The sequence below is a fragment of the Triturus cristatus genome, chromosome 7, assembly GCF_964204655.1.
Source record: "Triturus cristatus chromosome 7, aTriCri1.1, whole genome shotgun sequence".
In the NCBI taxonomy this organism is placed as follows: domain Eukaryota; kingdom Metazoa; phylum Chordata; class Amphibia; order Caudata; family Salamandridae; genus Triturus; species Triturus cristatus.
The window spans coordinates 263,292,385-263,309,722 of record NC_140590.1 but is presented as its reverse complement, the minus strand read 5'-3'; the positions used below and the strand labels follow the sequence as shown (position 1 = coordinate 263,309,722).

General features: G+C 39.7%; 1 protein-coding gene and 1 long non-coding RNA gene across 2 annotated transcripts in view; one reads left to right on the top strand and one right to left on the bottom strand.

Annotated features, from left to right (window-relative positions):
* The window catches only part of LOC146809365 (DNA-directed RNA polymerases I, II, and III subunit RPABC5-like), a 142,895-nt gene that overhangs the window by 22,096 nt on the left and 103,461 nt on the right, over positions 1-17,338 (top strand). The window lies entirely within an intron of this gene.
* The window catches only part of LOC146809366 (uncharacterized), a 42,906-nt gene continuing 29,471 nt past the window's right edge, over positions 3,904-17,338 (bottom strand). Inside the window, exons 2-3 of the long non-coding RNA XR_014966409.1 lie at positions 7,480-7,741; positions 3,904-4,627 (exon numbers count right to left, since the gene is read on the bottom strand). This is a non-coding gene — a long non-coding RNA (uncharacterized LOC146809366). The remainder of the gene's footprint in view (positions 4,628-7,479; positions 7,742-17,338) is intronic.

Below are 17,338 nucleotides of genomic sequence, written 5' to 3'. Positions count from 1 at the left end.
CCAGCTCAACAGCGGATACTTTGTTTCCCCGTTCATTGCTGCCTGCTTCATTGTTGCCTGCCTCACCGCGTCTGCAAGAGTATCCAGCTGAGCAACACCTAACATCCTCGAGGAATTGTTCACGGTGGCCTACTGCTTCTTGTCTGGGGAACTCCTGTACTTTACATGCCATGTCTGGACTTTATGTGGTGCACAAAGGGACCGCTACAGATGATCGGCGGCCATTTTGTGATTCTACTTCACCATCTTCTCCCAAGCGGCCATATTGTCTTTGTCTGCCCGGGGTGCGGGGCCTTCATGTAGGGGCTGGCTTAATCTCAAGCCCGCGAACGGGCCAGGGCTAGACTGATTTATATCGCCATGGTTTCACGGATGGGCTGGACTGGGACTGGAACTGTATGTATATGTTGTGCGCACTTGTCGCGATCTGTCTTCCTTCATTTAAATTGTTGTGACAATTCATTTTCACACGACCGCTTTTGGTGTAGTGGGTTCTCAGTGTGTGGAGGCCATAGATGGCCGATGGTTTAGGGCGCTCTGATGATACGTAGGCTCCTCCCCACTTTCTTCTTTTTGGGAGTTTAGATTAGAATAGTCCTATTCTTTTCTTACCCCCTTTATCATAGGTGTAATGTTTTCTTATTTTTCTTTACTCTATTCTTACTCTCTTTCTTGTCTATATTTCGGGTTTATTGGGCGACAGGCACTATGTTGGGGGGGGGCAGGCCGTAGCCTCCGCATTGGTGTAGGGTGGGGGGGTAATTTACTGTTTCTAATTAGTTCTATGGGCCTTTTTTCTTTTTATGTTTCTGCGCTATACTTGTTTCGATTCTGGGCCCGGGTGTGGGGTTGACTGAGTGGGGGCGGCACTGGAGGGGTGCGTAATTGCTCATGTGACTATCCTGTTATATAACTGCATTGCCCCACTGCCTGAGATTTTACTTCCATTGCTGTTTTAATGATGCTGCTGCTCTCCCGTGTGGTGAAGATATCGTGCGGACTCGAATCTCCTTGGTTCTTACTCTTCACTGACTTTTTCCCTGATAAAATTATTTTGAAACACTTTAAATTAACCTTCACTTCTCCTCCCCCTGGTGTCAAGGATCTCTCCAGTGTATAATTCATAAATCGTTGCTAATCTTGGCCGTTGAAGCACAGGGGCCGTAATGTTTGTATCAGTGCTTAACCGTATCGTGGCCGGCCTCAAGGTTGTAGGCCCGTATTTGTTCTTTTAATATGCACGAATAAAGGTTTTCAAAATTTAAAAAAAAAAAAAAAAAAAAAAAAAAAAATACTCACATTGATAGGTATAGGCCAGTATTGTAAATAGAGTCGGTGGCACAGTCGTCGCCTGTCAGCAGTGAGTCTGGTAAGCTAACAACACTGTCTCGCACTAAACACAAAATGGTTGATGTCCACTTTTTTATGTTTTTAAGGGTTTACTACCATTTTCAGTAAAATAACCATTTAGATGCTAATTGTGGGGCTCACTACGATGGTGTAACGATTGCCACCGCCGATCCTGCGGTAGCAACCGTTACGCCATTGTAACGTGAAATACCCCCGCCATATTATGATGGGGGGTATCGCGGTGGACGAAAAGTCCGTCCACTGCTTTTCCACCGGTCGGCAATCATTCCGATTGCCGGCCGGGCGGTGCTGGGCCAGTAATATGGTGGCGGTGCCTAGCAGGCACTGCCAGCCATATTACAATGTGGGTGGTATACAGGCCCTTCCATGGCGGGGATTGGCTTTGGGGGCCTGTTGCGGGCCCCGGTGGGGTGCACTTGGGGGGTACCCATGGTACCCCCCTACAGTTCCCTGCACCAAGGGGCAGGCACCACATGGTGCCTGCCACGTAGTGCAGGGAAATGCCAGGCATGCGATTTTGACATCGCGGCGAGTGCTGCTGTAAGCAGCACCCGCCGCAATGTTAAAATGAGGAATGCGACCACCAGGGTGGCAGTCGCATCCTAATTCTCAGTGCGGGACCGCCCTGCCTGTCTGGCAGCCGGTCCCAACACCGCAAGGATGGCAGGCGGACTCAAGTCCGCCCGCCATCCTAATAGGCTCCTTTATTCTTAAGATATATGTGAATGAACAAATGCTTAAATTAAAAGTGAATCTTGATGTGTTTTTGACCTTCTACAATATGTATGTCTGCCATCTTGCTTGGGGAAAGAAGTACAGTTTTATTTTGTGTGTTTTATAAAGTTTTCGTAATTTGACCTTTGTGTGGCTTTATAGACAGTTTTGTACCATTTGATTACTTTGCGCTCTTTTGCATGCTGTTGTGTGACGCACTTGTAATATTTTTGGTACTTGTGCTACGCAAGTACATCTGTGTGGTTATTTTAATCCCTACATTGCTAAGCTAATTTTTTAGGGTTAAATATATTGGGGTAATTTCTTTCAATATATTTTTTTATTAAAAAAAAAAGAAATTCTATTAAACGCAAAAATGCTTTGTAAAAGTATGCGTGGTAAAGTTATGCGTGATAAACATGTTCGCGATAGAGGCACTTTCAATGTTACTCTATGTCTATGTGTGGTAAAGGCATGCATGTAAACACTGTGTAGTAAAGGCATACATGGTAAAGGTACGCATTCTAATGTCATGCATTCCTTCATACAACATAGGTATGTTATAGTTCTTCCAAGTGTTGCACATAATCAGTGTTATTATTGGTGTTTGGACAAAATGTCACTTTAAAAATATCATGAGACAGAAATTAAACATCGTCACACACAAATATTGTGATACACAAATATCGTTGACAAGAATATCATTTGTTTAGATAAGTAATACCATTGTAAATAATATCGATGTTTATAATATCGTTTTCACTAATAAAACATTGTTGCTTAATTATTTTAATGTGTTTTAGCTGATATACTAATTTTATGTTCTACTATTGTTTATATAGATCTAATTGATTCTTTTTAAAATATAGCTTGTCATTTTAAGGGATTTAGAATTTTTTATTCTTTTTCAACAGTAATTTATAGTGTTGTAGTGGGTTTGTAGGGAGATTGGGTGTGAAGTTAATTAGGTAATAAGTAATTAGGAATTATTTAATAAATTGTATTTAATTATATGACTGATATTTATTATGTAATTTACGTGATATTGATTTTATTTTCATTAAGTATTATTTGTCGGCTGTTGGGTATAGTGTGGGAAGTTAATTAAGTAATAATTCATTAACAATTAACTATTATTTGTTCATTAATTATGTAATTTATTTTCAATTATGTAATTTATGGAATACTTTTTTTACTTATATTTTAGTTGTGGGCTGCTAGGTTTGTAGGGGTGTGGGATGGGAAGTTAATTAAGTAACAATGAATTGACAATTTATTATTAATTGTTAATTATTTTATTTTTAATTATGTAAAGTGTGGAATACTGATTTATTTTACTTATACTTTAGTTGAGGGATGCTATTATTATTTGCAAATTAATTATTTAATCGAGTTTTTAATATGTATATTGTGAAATACTAATTCAATTTTATTTTAGTTGAGGGATGCTAGGTCTGTAGGGTATAGGATGGGAAGTTAAGTATTATTTAATTAAATATTAAGTGTTATTTGTAACTTAATTATTTAATTGCACTTTAAATATTTATATTGTGGAATATTTATTCAAATTCATTTTATTTTAGTTGTGGGATGCTAGGTTTGTAAGGCTACAGGGTGGGAAGTTAATTATTAATTGAATAACAATTATGTATTCAGTCATAATTAATTGTTTATGGAATAATAATTATGTAAATTGATTAATTGCATTAATTTTCTAATACACACACACATATATATATATATATATATATATATATATATATATTCCACAAATGTCCAATAACGTGCGCTCTCAATACCAAAGAATCCACGAAAATTGCGGTGAAGGGGTGTTTATTCACAACGCGTTTCAACTACAAGAGTCTTGATCACGTGAATATTGGTGCTCGTGTATTGGCTGAATAAGTACACATGGGCTATGAACATAAACAAGGGACCACTGCACGTCATGACAGATAACAATGGCAGACATCTTAGACTGGTCTCAAAATTCACTTCAATGCAGTGAATAATGTAAACAAAACATAACAGAGGTGTGACACAATTAGCAGCAAATGGCAGACATGTAACGAAAGCAAATTGCAACATAATACATTAGTCAAATGCCAATACTTGATGATCCCATCAGTTCGGCACATTCGAATAATAGGCACAGCAGTGTACATCATTGTGCAGTGTGTCGGGACCTACATATAAATAGAAAGATGTGAATATAGCTAACCCAGAGGAGTAATCCGGGCAATCCTGGCCACACTTGTTCACCACAGGTATAATCACGACTATGAGGGATGTACGGGCAAGTGCCCCTATATCAAATTGAAGCCTCGCAAAGGCATGGCAAATATTCGCAGAGAAAGAGATCCAGATACAGAGTATGTGTTCCCCAAGTGGGGCTGACCGTGTTGATAGACAGGTGGTGGTCCAAAGTTCTCAAACGCCCATACTCGCAGTACTAGTGGTGATGACAGTGATGAAAAAAGGGGGAAAAGGGTAGGATGCCCGTGCAAGGTGAGTGCCGGTGTTGGGGCCCCTTCCTTTCCTCCTGAAATAAAATAAACAAAACATACAGATTATTAAAATTGATCAAATACATGATCAAATGCCTAAAGGTTACATTCAAAAACATGCACCTGCATGTTGATGCATCTGAAATTCTAGTACATGTTCTTACAAGGAAGAAGAGAGTAACGGAGATGACGTTAGCATGACGAAATTCGAGAAGAGAAGCAGGACAAGAAAAAGAAAAAGAAAAAGAAAAGGAAAGAGAGTATAAGAGAGAAAAGAAAAGAAAAGAAGAAGAAGAAAGAACAGAACAAAAGAAACGGAAAATCATGGAGAATCAAAGAGGAACACCTGTAAATGACTGTCTAATAAACAATAGTAACATCACGAAACAACTCAACACGAAGCAACAGATGCGGTGCTATTGCTCAACTATTCTCTTAGATGTATGGCCAATTCCTCGTCCTGGTTGAGACCCCCAGGATCCTTGGTCTGGAAATCTACAATATATTTCGATTCCCTTTGTCTCAGCCTCAACACCCTGTCACCTCCCCTCGGGTTACTCATGATTTGTTCCAAAATGAAAAATCTAAGTAAAGTGGGATCTGAAAAATGATAATCTCTGTAGTGTCGTGCAACAGGATATTTTTCATCTGCATGCGTGATGGCCCTACTGTGTTCAAGAACCCGCTTCTTAGCCTGAAGTGTGGTACTGCCTATGTACCACATTTTGCATGGGCATTCGATGACATAGATGGCAAACGTGGTACTGCATGTGAGAAACTGTTCTATTCTCTTCTCCACACCATTGTAGGAGATCGTTTTGATGAACGTGCTTTGTTTGCACGCCTTACAGTGACCACAGGGAAAAAATCCCTGAAGGCCATATGCATGCCTCTCGGGATATGTGGTCACATCGCTGTGCACCAACATATCCCTGATGTTCCTCCCTTTCCTCTATGTGATGCTGGGCCGGTTGGGAATGCTAGTACCAATGATGTTGTCGTTCTTCAGAATGTTCCAGTTCTTGACTAAGATGTGTTTGATGTTGTCTGAGTTGGTATTGAAAGTCATGATGATGCGTGTAGTGTCCTCATCCTCCTTCGTGGCCTGTGTGGGTTTGTCCAACAACGTGGAAAACCTGGAGATACCATTGGCCCTGTCTTTGGCTCTGTTGAGTACCCATTTAGGGTATCCCCTGTCTTTGAAACGCTCAAACATCTCCTGACTGACAAGTAGATACGCTTCCTCTGAGTTGCAATTCCTCTTCGCTCTCATCAACTCACCAAAGGGAATGCTCCATTTCAGGGTCTCAGGATGACTACTGAGTGCGTGGAGGATGCTGTTGCCTGCAGTGGCCTTTCGGAAAAGTGTGGTGCGTATCTGGTTGTCGATGATGTCAATCTTGACATCCAGATATTCTGCCCCTGTGTTGCTGACATGCCCCGTGAGAACAATATTGTTGGGGTTGGTATTGAGACATTCGATGAATTCCAGAGCTTTATCTCTGCTACCTTTCCAAATAATGAAAAGATCATCGATGTACCACATCCATGTGGTTACATGTTCGAGGTAATGTGCATACTCGGGTTTCGCTAGTGTTGTCTCCTCCCAGCACCCCATAAAAAGATTCGCGAAACTAGGGGCAAAGCATGAACCCATCGCGGTACCTGTCGTTTGCCTGTGCAAGGCCCCATCGAACAGAAAAATGTTGTTGGAGAGACAAAACTCGATCATCTCCAACAGCATCTTGCTGTGTTCCCTGAGTCTGAGAGGTCTTCTATTCAGGAAATGTTCGCATGCATCCAACCCCTGTTTGTGATCTATAATAGTATACAGTGATTGGACATCAAGGGTGACAAGGAACGACTCCTCATTCCATTGTATGTCTTGAATTTTCATAAGAAAATCCTTGGTATCTTTTACATAACTGGGTAAAGTCATAACAAAATCCCTCAGGAAGTGGTCCACATACTTGGAAACGTGTTCAGTCACACTCCCTCTGGATGACACAATGGGGCGCCCTGGGGGATCGATGGGGTTTTTGTGCAGTTTGGGGAGAAGATAAAGTACAGGGAGTACCGGATGGTCATTCTTCAGATATCTGTACTCCTCCCATTCCAAAATCCCCTTGTCTTTCCATACTATGAGCTTATCCCATAGATCAATGATACTCTGGTTGTATGTTTCTGTGGAGACAGAGATGTAGTTCTTGGAGTCCCCCAACTGTTTTTGTGCTTCGGCTACATATTTGTCTCTGTTCAGAATGACAATATTGCCACCCTTGTCTGCAGGACGTACCACCACACTAGTGTCATCGGCAAGGTCCTGGAGGGCCTGCCTTTGGTCATGAGAAAGATTATTAAACTTGAAATTATTTTTCTTCGTTCTGAAAGTACACAAAGCTTTGGAGACACAATCGTGAAAAGTATCTATATTGTCATGTGGAAGAGAAGGGAGAAAAGTGGACTTGGGTTTAAAACCAGAAAGACCACTGTCGTCAGTGATAACCCCAAAATTATCCAAAATCTGGGTGTTGCTGGTATAACAACTGTCACTACCACGTAGGTTGATGGAATTATTAGTGAACCCTCCGGTTTCACCTGTTCCCTCTTGTTCCAATTCTATCATGTTGATCAGGGTGTCCATATCTCCAGTTGTAATCTCATTCTGTCGTCTGTGTGTTGGAGATTTCAACCTAGTGTTGTTGCTCAATCTTTTGAGAGCATGCCATTTTTTTAATTTTAAATTCCTGATGAACTTAAATAAGTCTATCCTGGCCTCTGTGTAATTGAAGGGCCTAGAAGGACAGAAGGACAGACCAAGGCATAAAGTCCTTTTTTCCAGGTCCGTCATCATTCTATTGGACAAATTAATGATGGTTCTATTTACCATTTCCATATCCATCAGCGCATCCTTCTGGAGTGGGTTCTGTAGTTTCCCATGCCACCCCTTGCTCTGCCTCTTCTTCCATCGCTGTTGAATTCTCTTCCTTCTATTTCTGCACTTCCTCGTCCGCTGCCTCGTCCCCGTCCCCTCCATCCTGATGTCTTCGTCGCCAGAGCCTCCTTCATTGTCCGCCTGCTCCGGCGCAGGTGACGGTACTCCTCTAAAAGATTCACTTGTCGGCTTGTTGTATCAAGGCTGGTTGTATCTTCAGCCGAAATGTCAATGTCAATGACAAAGGAGGCAACATTGTTATTTTGACAAAAGCTATGTATATTACAGAAGCTTTGCGTCAACTTAGCGATGACACCACATATACACAGACTAACCGGACAGAGTACAATAACAGCATTACCAATATTTGGGAGAGGTTGTCAGAATGGAAAGATAAAGGCCTGATAGAGTGGGAGGAATATTGTTTTCTGAAAAAAGATTTCCCCATTCTTCCAGTATTGTACTTACTCCCAAAAATACACAAAAACAGGGAAAACCCACCTGGGAGACCGATCATTTCCTCTAGAGGTTGTGTACTGGAGAACATCTCACAATATGTAGACCATTTTCTGAGGGATTTTGTTCAGACGCTACCCTCTTATGTCAGAGACACTAAAGACTTCTTGAGTAAAATCGATAAATTTGTGTGGCAAAGTGATTACATCTTAGTGACCTTAGATGTTAATTCCCTATACACCGTCATCGACCATCAACAAGGTCTAGAGGCTTGTGCTAGATTCTTAAAACGCAGGAACATAAGCCTTCTTGAGCATACTGCAATGATCCTTGACATGATACAGTTTTGCTTATGTAATAATTTTTTCATGTTCAACAATGACATATATAAGCAAACATTGGGAACCGCGATGGGTACATGCTTCGCGCCCAGTTTTGCCAACCTCGTCATGGGAGCATGGGAGGAAGACATTCACACGAGTCCCAATTTTCGAGATACCTTGACCAAGGTTATACTTTGGTTAAGGTATATCGATGATATCTTCTTCATTTGGCAGGGAGGTGAAAACAAATTAAATCTCTTCATTGAGACCTTTAATATAAACAACAACCATCTCACTTTCACAAGTACCATCAGCCACGAGGAAGTTAATTACCTGGACACCAAGGTAATAGTAGCAAACAACAAGCTACAGACCATACTTTACCATAAGAGTACAGCAGGAAACACTTTGCTCCATGACATGAGTAGTCATCCAGACAATCTGAAATGGAGCATACCGTATGGTGAACTACTAAGGGCGAAAAGAAATTGCAGTAATCTGAATGATTACCAGAAGGAAGAAAAAACAATGATGAAAAGGTTTAGAGAAAGGGGATATCCACAATGGGTACTCAAAAGGGCTATGAACAAAATATCTAACATTGAGAGAAGCACACTTTTAGAGGACAAACCCAAAGAACCCATGATTGAGGATGAGGATGCCCCGACTACACGTGTGATTTTAACATTCAATGGCAACTCCGAGCCCATAAAGAAAATCCTGGCACAGAACTGGAAAATCCTGATAAACGACCCCATAATAGGAGTTAGTCTACCAGACAGACCCAATATAACCTATAGGAGAGGCCGCACACTCCGAGATTTGATGATACATAGTGAACTGAAAAGCAGTAATGATGTGAGTAACATTAATCTACAAGGCTTCTTTCCTTGTGGTCACTGTAAGGCATGTGCCAATAGCCGCATGGTCAAAGAATTCTGGAACACCAGCACCAACACAATGGTTAGCATAAAACAGTTTTTGACTTGCAACAGCACATTCGTCGTGTATGTGTTGGAATGCCCATGTAAATTAAGATACGTGGGCAGCACAACACACATGACGAAAAAACGGATCTTGGAACATATGAGGGCGATTACAAACAAGGACAAACCTATCCTATCGCACGCCACTTTGAAAGGTTCCATTTTTCAGATTATAAGAAACTGTCCTATTATGGAATAGAACAAATTCCATCGAACACACGAGGAGGCAATCGTACTTTGAAACTCAGACAGAGGGAATCGAGACACATCATTGGGTTGTGCACTAAGTTCCCGAATGGGCATAATATGGATGAAGAAATGTCGATTCATCTACAGTCTGAATAACCTGTTATAAGCGTAATTGCTAATCTTAGGACAGAGTTTGAGAACCGTCTGTCTTAGTTAACCTTTCATTTTCTCAAATCTCCTTTGAGGCTCTCTACGAGGTCTTTATGAGGTTTTCATGAGTTTTTATGAGTTCTATTGTATCAACTTATTGACAGATTTTTATGTTTGTTCACGATAACTAACTCTGATAATAATATATCAATGCAGATAAAGATGTTTATTATTTAATCGAATTTCCTATTGGATGCTTAAATAAGGGAGAAATGATGCGCTTCCTTTCTTCCTTCTTCTCACAATATTCTCTTTTATTCTTTTCTTTGCAGGAGAAAAGGAAGGGACTAAATCTGGCACAAAGGGTCAATGGGGTCCCTACCCTTTTCTTCACTAATCCTCCAGAGAATGGTATCTTGACAACTATCAAGCAATCTTTTGAAGTAGGACTTTCCTAGTTTACCTTAATAACCATGGGTATTATTCTGGATTAAAGAGGCACTATGTCAGATGACTTCAATTGTACCATAGATACTTGAGTAGTTAAGTTTTCTCTTCCCTCTCTGCCCACTTCATGAGTCTTTTCTTATTGATTTTCACTATGGGTGTGTTATAGGAAGTCCAATGAAATAGGGTTAGCACAACTTGCCACTTATGAAACACTTACTGAGACAATAAACGTCTACTTAGGATCTTAGTGTATTAACCAATTTAAGAGAAGTGCTCTATATAAGCTTTGAGACTATGTTTGAAGCCCCCAATACTTTGTAAGTATACTACTATATTTTCCATCGAATCTGGCTGCCACTATTAGGCAAGGTACTTTTATATACAACTTTATTTGATCAGTACATGGCAATGAGCACTTTAATATAATCATTTCCTCTACAAAATTGACAGAGGTGAGTTGTATTATCTACGAGGTTTGACACTGTTCTATTATTAATACAGTTGTAAAATCCTCCGTTTCATTGCCACTATTAGGCGTAGGGGGCTCTGTTTGTGTGTTTGCAGCCTTACGCGGTCACATAAAGTTTTATTCAAAACAATCACCACACGATAGAGAGACTAAACACACAGTGTCGCGTTAGGAGTAAAGGCTATGCGTAATGGGTGCCTAATTTCTGTTGTGTATCAGTGCTACTTTATCACTGTGATTGAAAGGATGTTTTGAGAATTACACTTTGCAAATTATACGTATTTACAATTTTTGTTACTAACATATAACGGAAGCGCAATTCTCCTAAACACACGCAATGTAAATTCTAACACTACAAAAACTCATGCACTCCTGCAAAATACCATTCACGAGGCTCACATAAGATAACTACACAAGTTTGCATCCGCAAAACACATTACAAAATGACACCTGATGTAACGGAGCCGATCAGAGCATTCACAATGTTGAAAGTCCTATGTTGATGTCAATGACTATGTAATTGAACACTATGTATTGTGGCAATTTTTGTTTGACAAGCTGTGTGACCAAGCCCGTCCGCGGGTGAAACGCGTTACAGCCGGTTTATGAAGTGAATAAACCCAACTTTGTCGATTTGACCTCGTATTTCCCTGGTATTGTTTAATTGCTCCTTGAGCGCGTGTGGGACTCCGATCGTGTTGACATTTGTTTCCGGTGTTCTCCGCCGGTCCGCGCCACCCCTCCTTGTGGGCTTGAACTTCAGTAGGAGAAACTTTGGCTGATATATATATATATATATATATATATATATATATATCCACAATCTCTTTGAACAAAGAGGAAGCAGGGTCGCACTCCGCAATTGAAAGAAATATTCTTTTTATTTTAGCCCAATTTCTTATGCAATCAATCCATAAACAAAAGCGACGCGTTTCGGTCTTGCCACAAGACCTTGCTCACGACACTGTGGCATGGTTCACGTTTACAATAAATAACGTTTGATTCTTTGAAAAAAACCTCCAAGTCATTTCCTGTCATGTGACTATACTCAGCATTATGGGACTTGTAGTCATCAATCCCCTTCAACATAAGTTTAAACATTTATCCAACTATTTTAATAACATTCAAACAATAATAATTCCTCACCGAATGTTTGCGGTTATTTTCGCAAACCCATATTGCCACAGTCCATATTTATGAAGAAATAAACAATTATAATTAGAAATATGAGGTGCCCAATTGACTTGTAAATATTCAATAAATTAGGCATAATGTTTGACCTATTGTTCTAATGTAATTTCTCATCAATGATACCCCTCCAGTGGGGTGTGACCTTAAATTTAATGAACATGCCTCTAAATGTTCATGCTAAACTGGGTACCTCTGTGAATTCAAGTTAAAAAACAGGTAAGGTAAGGGAAAAGAGAAGTGAGAACACTAACTAATCAACATGTATCATTTCATATACTCCAAGTACAAAGCTGTCGAGAAAAACCCCCTCCACACAGGTTTCCAAAATATTCCAAAATTGTTCTCCTTGTGTTCAAAAGTTCGTGTCACATAATTCAGAGGTGGCTGTATAATTCCTCACTTTGGTTCAATCCATGTGGGGTCAGTGTCCTGAATTTAATGATAAAACGAGATTCCTTTTGCCGTAATGTTTTTTCTCTGTTGCCACCTCTGATTGTCAATGGTATGGTTTCAATCCCATAAAATTTAAGGAGCTTCCAATTGTTCGTGTGTGATTGGTTCATATGTTTTGCCACTGCATTAGATGCGTCCTTGTTTGTCACTGCTCGTGTGTGTTCCAAAATTCGTTTTTTTAGTTCACAAGTGGTACTGCCTATGTATTTCATTTTACACGGGCACTCGATGATGTAAATGGTGAATTCACTTTTGCATGAAATGAGCTGCTTTATTTGCCATTTGGAACCATTCGCTAGGCATACTTCTTTGGTTGGTTTGGCAATTTCACACACTTTACATTTTTGACATTTTATGAAACCTGTTGTTTTTAGCCAATGGGTGTCCTTTCTCACATGATAATGACTGTTCACCAGTCGATCTTTGAGGTTCCGAGCTCTACGATATGTGATCATTGGATGGGTACCCACAATTTCTTTTACTGTTTCATCCATTTGCAGGATTTTCCAATTTTTCCTTAATATACTGCTGATTTGTTGGGCATCATTTGTGAAGTCTGAAATCATTCTGATTGGTTCCTTGCCCAATGTCAGCTCTTGCTTAGGTATCAAACAGTCTGCACGTGGTTTTTCATCTGCTCGTTTCCAACATTTTTTTATCAGTGTTTTGTCATATTTTCTCAACTCGAATCGTTTTGCTGTCATACGACTCTGATTTATCCATTCATCATACTCAGTACATATTCTGCGCAATCTCAAAAATTCCCCGTAGGGTATGCTTGCAATCAGTGAAGGTTGATGGAAGCTGGTTGCTTCTAATGTTGCATTTGTTGCTGTAATTTTCCGGTGTACAGTAGTTTGAATTTGGCCATTTTTTATGTAGATATCAGTATCTAAAAAGGTTATTTTCTCCTTGCTGATCTCAAAGGTAAATTTCAGTTTGGCCGTACTTGAATTTAGAATTTGAAAATATTCTGCAAAGTCTGCTTTGCTCCCATCCCAAATAATTAGTAAATCGTCTATAAAACGATTCCACATGACGATTTTGTTGACATGTTTATCATTTTGTGGGTGCCAGGCTATTTCTTTCTCCCACCAGCCCATTACTAGGCAGGCATAACTTGGGCTGAAGGAAAATCCCATCGCCGTACCCATGTTCTGGCGATAGATCTCCTCCCCGAAAACAAAGATATTTTGCGTCAAGCATATTGAAATCATCTCCAATAACATGATGTTGTGATCATTGTAATGAATATTTCTCTCTTTCAAAAAGTATTCACATGCTTTTAAGCCCATTTCATTTTCAATGTTCGTGTAAAGGGCTGTGACAGCCATAGTAATTAGATGGTAACTGTCTTGCCAGTGGGTGTTTTGTAGATTGATTAAAAGATTTGTTGTATCCTTAATATAAGAATTTAGATTGCGGACAAATGGTGCCAAGAAAAAGTCTATATAATTGGCTAAAGGTTCCAACAGGGTTCCTTTTGTTGATAAGATTGGTCTCCCAGGTGGTTTTTTGGAGTCCTTGTGCAGCTTTGGAAGGAAATAAATTGTTGCTATTATTGGGAATTGGACAGTTAGGTATTTCACTTCGGCTTCATCCAGTAGTTTTTTCCGGGACCAGGACAAGATCTTTTGATCCAAACTTCTTTTGATTTCAACTGTAGGATTGTGTTTCAGTTTCTCATAATATACAGTATCCTTCAATTGGCGATGTGCTTCCATTGCATATGCATTGCGATCCCAGATCACTATGTTCCCGCCTTTATCAGCGATTTTTATTTCAATTTGGTTGTCTTGCGCTAAACATTTAAGCGCTTCCCTTTCAAGTTTGGATAAATTATCTTTATATCTTAATGTCTTCATTTTGTGAAAATCCTGTACAACCGCTTCCTGAAATAGATCCACTTTATTTCCCGGAGCTAATTGAGGATAATATTTGGATTTTGGCTTCTTCTTACTCAAGCCTGCTCCTAACTGAGTGCATGCTTCCTGTAGTGAGATAGTCTCATCCTCATTTTCCACATTGAGGTTTAATAAGGTCACGTAGCTTTCAGAATCTTTTACTGCTAGGGTGGACACTGTTCTTTCCATTTCTGGCTCTTGTGTGTTTATATATATATATATATATATAAATTCACTTAAAAAACCATAGGTTTCACACATGTTATAGTTAGCTGGACATTTCACTCGTGAAAAACCATTGAAATTCCCCCGTTATAGTTAGTGCAGGCAACTATAACTCACGCGACCGCAATCCTCTGCTGATGACGTCAGATATTACATCACTGTATTTAGACACTTATTTACCCATGTCTTCTTCCATAAATTTTTAGCTATACATATATTACAAATATTTTTTTTTCAGAAAGACACATATGTCATCAGTGATGTAATATCTGATGTCATCAGCAGAGGATTGCGGTCACGTGAGTTATAGTTGCCTGCACCAACTATAACGGGGGAATTTCAATGGTTTTTCACGAGTGAAATGTCCAGCTAACTATAACATGTGTGAAACCTATGGTTTTTTAAGTGAATTTGCAAGGTTTTTTAAATGCTAATTCCTAACTATAACGTGTGTGAAACCTATGGTTTTTTCAGTGAATTTGTTCGGTTTTTTAAATGCTAAGTTATGTTTTTTTTAAGTTTTTTCACCGTGCGCGTACCGTACGCGCACGGTGCACTTCGCGCACCGTGCGCGCGCTGTGGGCGCTTGGTGCGCTTCGCGCACCAAGCGCCCACGATGCGTTGTTCGTGCCGCGCACCCCGCGATTTTTCGCAAACTAAAATATTTTTTTTTTTACCCTTGGGTGTCCTTCAGTGACCCCTGACAAAGGCTAGGGGGTCAGGACCTGTCCATCCTGCCCCCTTCTCACGTTTTCCCCCTTTGTTTTTCATTGCCTCAGACTGCGAGAGACAAAATGGCGGCCGACACTTCCTGATTTCGAACGATTCGAATGTTTACTGACATCTAACAACCAATCAGAATTGCGCTCGCGCACGTCACGGTGCGCGTACGGTATGCTTACCGTACGCGCACGGTGCGCGCCTATAGATATATATATGCTTTTAACTGCAATTTTCTCAGGAACTAATGAACAGATTTACACCAGACCTGCAAAAAGCACATCCCTGAACTGAGGACTACCTCTCTGCCAAATTTCAAGTAATTCTGTTCAGCCGTTCGGGCTGTAGCTTGGACTAAAGGTCCTATGGAAAAATGCATGGGGAAAACGCGTTTTGGGACCCCCCCTTTTTCTCAGCCCCCGCTTGATGAATCCCCCCGAGACTTTCAGGGAAGGAGCGGATTGGAGCGCCCCACCTATTTTGAAAATTTCGCGAGGATTCGTCAATCGGCGCCAAAGTTATTCCAAATAGAATGTTGCGGATTTCCTATGGAAACACGGTCCTAACTATAACTATCTACTGGCGACCGCCAGTAGATAATATATATATATATATATATGTTTGTTCATATATTGTTTATTAAGAGTTTAATAATTTTCCTACATTCATGGGGTTACTCATTTATGTAATATGCTTGAAGTGAAGTATTTTCCCTATTTTTTTATACTGCAATAATAATAGTAAAATTAACCATATCACAATTCAACACTTTCCAAACTATTGCGCTGTTTGGAGTGGGAATAGTAAATTTCATCCCTATGAAATCCAATGCTTTCCCTTCTGTTGCAGAGACTGGGGTGGGAATAGTACATTTTACCCCTCCAAAGTCCAGCACTTTCTCTGCTGTTGCTCTGACTGGAGTGGGAACAGTAAATTTCACCCCTTCGAAATCCAACGTTTTCCCTACTGTTGCACAGACTGGAGTGATACTAGTAATTTTTCCCCCTCTCCAACAATTTCCTTACTGTTGCGCTGTTTGAATTGGGAATAGTAAATTTTATCATTCCAAAATCCAATGCTTGCTCTACTTTTGTCCTCTTTGAAGTGAGAATAGTAAATTTAACTCCTCTGAGGTTCAACACTTTCCCTACTGTTGCATGGATTGGGTTGGGAATAGTAAATTTTACCCCTCCGAAGTCCAACATTTTCCCACTGTTGCGCTGATTGGAATGGCAATAGTATATTTTACCCCTCAGAAATCCAGTGCTTTCTCTACTGTTGTGCTGTTTGGCGTTGGAATAGTAAACTTCTACCCCTCCAAAGTCCAACACTTCCCTTACTGTTGAGTAGGCTAAAGAGGGAATAATAATTTTCACCCCTCTGCAGTTCAACGCTTTCCCTACTGTTGCTTAGACTGGATTAGAAATAGTAAATTTCACCCCTCTGAAGTCCTATGCTTTCTGTACTGCTGAACTGACTGGACTAGGAATAGTAAATGTAATTCCTCTGAAATCCAAAACTTCCCTAATATTGTGATAACTGGAAAAGGAACAATAAATCTAACCCTTCCGAAATCCAACACTTTCCCTACTGTTGCATAAACTAGAGTGAGATTAGTATATTTAATATTCTTAGACTCCAACAGTTTTCACAATATTGGTAAAATAGATTTTATAGCATTTTTTATTTATTTTATATTTGGTTTTATTTGTAAATGTATTTGAATGTTTATAGTATTTTTTGTAAATGTGTTTATTGATTTTTCAATGTTTAATATTTTATTTATTGTCTACATTAATGTATATATTTTTTCATATTCAATTGTTTATATTTTTTGCATTATTTTGTTGTGCCTGGATATATCTATATACACACACTTGTCCTTCCCCAGTGCATTCTGGTAAATGCTGGACAAGGCATTTACTACTCCTAGTATTTGTTGTAGTCACTTATTTATTATATCACAGCCATTGCTGTGTAGTAAAGCACTAGTGTCAGGGGCTTCATAGCACATAGCACTAGCAGCACCCCGAGACTTAAGCAACTACTACAAAAGGCTGGAAGACCTGCCTTGCGCAGCATTTATCATATTGTATCAGGGAGGACAAGTAAAGCCACCAGAAAACAAAGACCTACTAAAGTTCAATTAATGAATATGTGAGTACTACCCAAGATTTGTGGGGAATTTATCTACTATTTCAGCCCTGCTTGGGTTGTTAGTGAAGAAACATTCTAAGTTTATTTGGGGTTCTTATCAACAATTGGCATTTGAAACACTTGCATCAGCTATTTAGA